This window comes from Lupinus angustifolius, chromosome LG13 (genome assembly GCF_001865875.1).
Source record: "Lupinus angustifolius cultivar Tanjil chromosome LG13, LupAngTanjil_v1.0, whole genome shotgun sequence".
NCBI lineage: Eukaryota > Viridiplantae > Streptophyta > Magnoliopsida > Fabales > Fabaceae > Lupinus > Lupinus angustifolius.
This window is the reverse complement of record NC_032021.1, coordinates 8,793,893-8,800,091: the sequence shown is the minus strand read 5'-3', so window position 1 is coordinate 8,800,091 and position 6,199 is coordinate 8,793,893.

Genomic DNA, 6,199 nt, shown 5'->3' with positions numbered 1-6,199 from the left:
TGTAATGCTTATTGTTATGAAATAAACACATTAGGTCAAAAACTAAATTGTATTCCTTTGTGAATCAAAGAGGCTTATATCCTTGTGAGAGTATTCTCCAAACCTTCTTGGCTGAACCAAGATTAGAAGTTCTTATCAAGAACCAAGTTCTTGTGGCGAGCATCACTTGGCTTATCAAACAACTGAATTGTTTGTGGCGCCTCACCTCATATCTTTTCCATCTTCTTTTATCCAAACACAAGTTATTTCCGCTGCATATCTCAAAGGCTTAACTCAACCGTGAGCCTAGGCCATACACCAACCAAGATAGATCGTTGCAAGAGCCTTTTACCCAAGAGGTTCACATCATACTAGGAAGAGTAAATTGTCACGAAAATAATTTGCCAACTTTAGGCCCCTTCGCGATCACCTTTCCTGACGCCTGATCCTGCACAAGACAACCATCCCGAGAAAAAATCACATTGTAATTATCATCAACTAATTGTCCCACTGAAATTAAATTGGAAACAAGTCCCGGAGAAACAAACACATTCTGAAAAGAGGAATTAATATCCCCCACAACAACAATTGAAAGGGTATTACCATCAGCGATTTGAATGGTTTGTGTTCCCGTGTAGGATTGAACATTGTGTAAATAGTTTGGGGAACCAGTCATATGATTTGAGGCCCTAGAATCAACAAACCAGGGGGTAGAGTTATGATTGGGCTTACCCTGAATACCTAAGGCAGAGAGTGCTGAGATTACAATTTGCTGCACCATTTCAGGAGTCGGAACAACAACAGTAGAGACTGCAGAAGGTGCTGCTGTGGAGGGCTGTCCAGGAACAGTGTGTAGGATTAAACATTGTGTAAATAGTTTGGGGAACCAGTCATATGATTTGAGGCCCTAGAATCAACAAACCAGGGGGTAGAGTTATGATTGGGCTTACCCTGAATACCTAAGGCAGAGAGTGCTGAGATTACAATTTGCTGCACCATTTCAGGAGTCAGAACAACAACAGTAGAGACTGCAGAAGGTGCTGCTGTGGAGGGCTATCCAGGAACAACAGTAAAGGCCTGCACTCGTCGCTGATTTGGTCTTGTCGGGCAGTCCGTAATGATATGACTGTGCTGCTTACAATAGTTGCAGAATTTCTTGGAACAATGCTTAGCAATATGTCCAAATTGCTTACATGAATAACATTGAACTTGTCTCATGTCTCTGCCTTTACCTCTTCCTTGAGCAGAATAGGCAACAATGATAGCGTCCAAAGCATTGCTATCACGTGACATGGCTCCTTGAGTGAGAAGACGTTGTTCTTCTCGAAGTAATTCTCCAACACACACGTCCAAAGACGGTAAAGACAAAGGATTCTTATTTAATAAAGCAGCATGAGTAACGTCAAAATCTGGCCTGAGCTTCATGAGGAACTGATCCCGCTTACTGACTTCATAAACTTCTTCAATGGCAGCCAGCGAATCCTTGGGAACATCAGCATGTAGAATGGCTGAGTGTTCAACCCAAAGGTTAAGGAATCCTGAGTAATAATCTTGGATGGACAGATTAACTTGTTTGTAATTGGCGATGTCTAGCTCCAATTGAAGGCGCTTAGTAGTGTTGTTTTGATTTTAGATGCGGTTCAAGTAATCCCACATCTCCTTAGCAGTCGAAAATGAACGCATTTTGTTAACCATTTGAGACTCAATTGAGCCTAGAATCCAAGTGATAATCTGTGCATCCTTTGTGGCCCACGCAGCTAACTCAACCATTGCATTGGGTGCAGGAGAAGATCCATCAATATGACCTCATAGTCCTTTCCCTTTCACGAACATCTTAAACTGAAACTCCCAGGAAGAATAGTTTTTCCCATTAAAACGAGCACACAAATTCTCAAGGGCCATGTAAAAATGAAGGAAACAAGAAACCAAGAAACCAAGAAGCCAAGAACCAGAGGAGACTAAAAAAAGGCCAAGAACAAATAAAACTCAATGTTGCCTCTAAAGGACTCGTGATACCATATCACAAAATTGGCTTGATGCCTTTTTCTCTTATTCCTCCCTCATATATATAGTACATCATCCTTTAACAGGAATCTTTCCCATTTACAACTAATAATTACATGATTATTGCATTTCCTATTTCGTAGTCTGAATATTAGGAAACCTAAATAAATACAATGAATATGCGAATATATGATTTCCTAATTTATATAACTAATAATAGGAAATCAACTATATACATTTATAGCCAATAAGATCAAATGGATTCTGCTAAATCCTTGCCTAACAAGGAAATGTACGGGAGACGAATGAGCTCCGAGATATTGAGAGGGACGACGTTGATGGCGGTGATTCGTCAGCAAAGTCTTGAGGGAGAGTCTAGGTGAGACGAGTCCCATGTATTCCTGGATGAGGTATTCTGTTAGATCAGACAGTGCTCATAGCGCAAACTAGACAATATCTGACAATCCCTCTTTGCAATCAGGATCGATGAGAAGGATGCCCAAAAAGTGTTTGATACAACACCGTCCTGAAATGGACAGTTCTGTTGGAACAGATCGATCATATATCCTTGCGAGGAATAGTTTTGGTGCGATCAAATCGGCTTGTTATGGGAACTGTACTCTCGGTTATTTCCGAATAGTTATTGGGATGATAAACGAGTAAGGATGGTGGACTCATGCATCACATTGCATACATGATATTCTTCGATATTGATTCTAAATCCTCGATTTTTATACTTCATTCATCGTTATTATATGCATGTGCGATCACCTGATATATCTGTACTCGTGTGTTGTCTTGGTATATTATTCCGTGTAATTCCACGACGTCGATGACAAGTTTTTCATAGATGTTTTACTCTCTCTCTTTTCTTCTGGTGTATTTGTACGCATGTTCAGATGGACTCATCAACATTGATTCGAGGTTATCGCTTCACTATGTCCCACGAGGGGACATGGAGTGTTGAGGGTAATCGACACACTTACACAGGTCCTTGCGACCTGGAAGTGGATTGGGTAAGCAATGGCTCAGTTCTGCATCTTCCACCTTACTATGAAGTTCGGGAGGCATCATTCACTTTTCCCGATCAAAGACCTGCAACTGCCGGACTTTCTGTACCGGATGAAGCTCGAGGCGTACTAGAAGTTGTTAGGACCTGACCCCAAACATGATTCTCATCATCAAGATCGGCGCTAAGAGAGACAGGAGGGGCCATGACAAGGGGGTACACCCCAGACCCCTCGATGGATTGGGGAGCGGATGAAGTGGAGGATGAGGAAGACAACGACGACTGTTAGAGCTTATCTGCATAGAAGATTCAGTTGAGGTCATTGAGATATCTTCTGACTTGGAGGTGGAGGAAGACCCTAGCGAGGCTTCCAGAGCACCTCCGGTTTAGGAGGTTTCTCTTTTGTTTTGTTGTGATAGGAACCTGTGTGAGATACTTTTTGTAATGCCAATGCCCCAACATTGTTTTCTTTGTATTTGCAGTTTTTATTTATTTGTGGTGATGATTAGATTTCGCCCTGTAAACAATTCTGTATTTTCAAGAATTTTATGAATGAGAAGTATTGAGAAAAGAATTGTGTTCATTTAATTATCTTCAATATATTAAGAATTTTATTTCCGCAAGGTTTGAAAATGTGACGTCTTGAGAATGGAATAAGGAAAAAGTGAAAATGATTTGTAAGTTATAGGTTACATAAAAGAAAAAAAAGGAAATATAAATTTACCCATTTTTCTAAGAGATTAAATATATTAAATATGAAATGATTTTCGGGACGTTACATTTACTACTTGGACGATACAGTGCGCTTGCCATCCCATAAAATATCTAACAAGTTTTTGGCGTCACTGCCGGGGAGCAATGAGCAATTTATATTAGTTCCTTATAGAGTTGTTGAGTTTTGTACATAGTTATTCTTTTTGTACATAGTTATTCTTTAGTTCTTTGTAGTATAGCATGAACCCTTGTGCTAACTTTTGCTGTAGTCTTCTTATTTATGCTTTTGCGAGGTAAGTCTAAAGAAGAACAACTACAATACAATCCAGAGATTGAGAAGTCTTCTAATAGTAACCGGAAGAAAGCAAAAGAGAAGAGACAACAAGATCCTCGGGAAGCACAATGTAGCTTTGAATCGGCTACAGTTCCTACAGTTTCAGAATCTCAGTGAGAGAAGATGGAGAATGTCAATAATGTTGCTGATAATAACCCAAGGCCTAATCCTCGAAGGAGGACATTTGAAGATTATGCTATATATCAAGGTCCTCGACACTACTCTAGCATTGTGATTCCACACACCGCTAGGGCAGTGGAAATCAAGCCTGCATACCTAAATCTGGTCAGTGCTAATCAGTTCACGGGGAATGATTATGAAGATCCATATGCACATTTGGATAATTTCTATGAGCTCGTGGCCACTATAGGGTATTCTGACACTAAGAGGGAAGCTGCATACATGATGCTATTTCCATTTTCGCTCCTTGGTGAAGTTAGGAATGACTAAAATCACATCCAACCCAAAGCTTGACCAATTGGAGCGATTTGGAAACAAAGTTATTGATAAGATTTTTCCATTCGACGAGGTATGTGTATGCAAAGTTTGAAATCTAAACATTCAGACAAGGTGTTGAGGAAGCTTTTTATGAGGCATGGGAGTGTTTCCAGATGTTGTTGAGGAAATGTTCCAACCATGGGTTTGAGGATGTTGACCAACTAAACATCTTTTGTAATATGTTGAAGCCATAAACTAAGATGATATTGGATGCCGCGGCTGGTGGCACCATGATGGCGGTGGATGCTGAGCAAGCCACCAGAATTATTACTGCACTATCTACTATAGATCGACAGACTCAACATTATAGAAGGACAATTAAAGAGAGGGGTGTTGGACTTGAATACTGCTGATGCCATTCTGGCTAAGAACAAAATTCTGACACAGAAGATTGAGGCACTTACAAAGAAAATGTCCAAGTTGCCTCAACACTTGAATGTGGTACAAACTCCTTCTGTTCATCAACAGATGCTACACTGTGAGTTTTGTGGGGGTGATCATGTTATTGGTCAATGCTCAATGCCTACCAACACACAAGCAGAAGAGGTTCAGTATGTTAACAATCAACCTGGTCAGGCTAATTTCCCTAACAACCATTCGTTCAACAATCAATTTTCATAGGGTTGGAGGGGAAACCAAAACCAGAATTAGAATTTTGGGTGGAGGAAGGATGCAGGACCATCTAATAGGCAACCACCATAGCGGCCATCTTATCAGCAAGGTCCACATCCACCATTACATGAGAGGCAGGCAAAGTTGGAAGAAACATTAGATAAGTTTATGCAAGTCTCTATTTCAAACCATAAAAATATGGAAGCTTTTATTAGGAATTTGGAGACTCGGGTGGGTTAGTTGGTTAAGCAAATGGCAGAACAGAATTCAGATCGATAACAATTCTCCGCCAACACTCAATCCAATCCAAAAGAACACTACAAATCTATCACTACTAGAAGTGGTAAGGTCATTGGTAAGGGTATTACTGAGAACTTGGCTGTTGAGGAAGAGGTTCTGAGAGAGATTGAAGCTGAAAGATTAGAGAAGGTAATCAGAGAGACACAAAAGGGTGATGCAGTATACGATGAGGAAGGGGTTGCTACTAATGAGGATGATTGATGAGCAATATATTACACACTATTCATAACCTTAATTTAGCATGATTGATGTTTCTTGGTGCCTAATTGACTTTGTTTCACATGGTTTAGTGTTTTAGACTTTATTGGACTAATATTCCTAAAATGAGTTAATTTGGGATTATTTGGCCTGATTAAATCTATTATCATTTTCAGATCACATTTGGCACCAATGGCATTTTGGGCATTATGGAAGTCGAGAATATGTGTTGAAGTGAAGATTGTATTTTTAATTTAGGAGTTAGTTTTATTGTAATTTGGCGTTGGGCCCATTGTTTAGGCCCAATTCGGTTATTGTGTGTTAGAGGGGTTAAATTCGGATTCCCCACTCCAAACACACACACACACACACTTCATTTTGCCTCATTTTGAAACACAAAGTCATTTTCGGTTTTCCCTCTTTTTGCTCTGCTAGGGTTTCACTCTTCTTCATTTTCTCATTTTCGATTTGGTCTTCCATTGCCATGGAAGGCTAAATTTCTGGACTAAGTTCCTTTGGTAATGTATCACAACTCTTGAGGTTTTGTTATT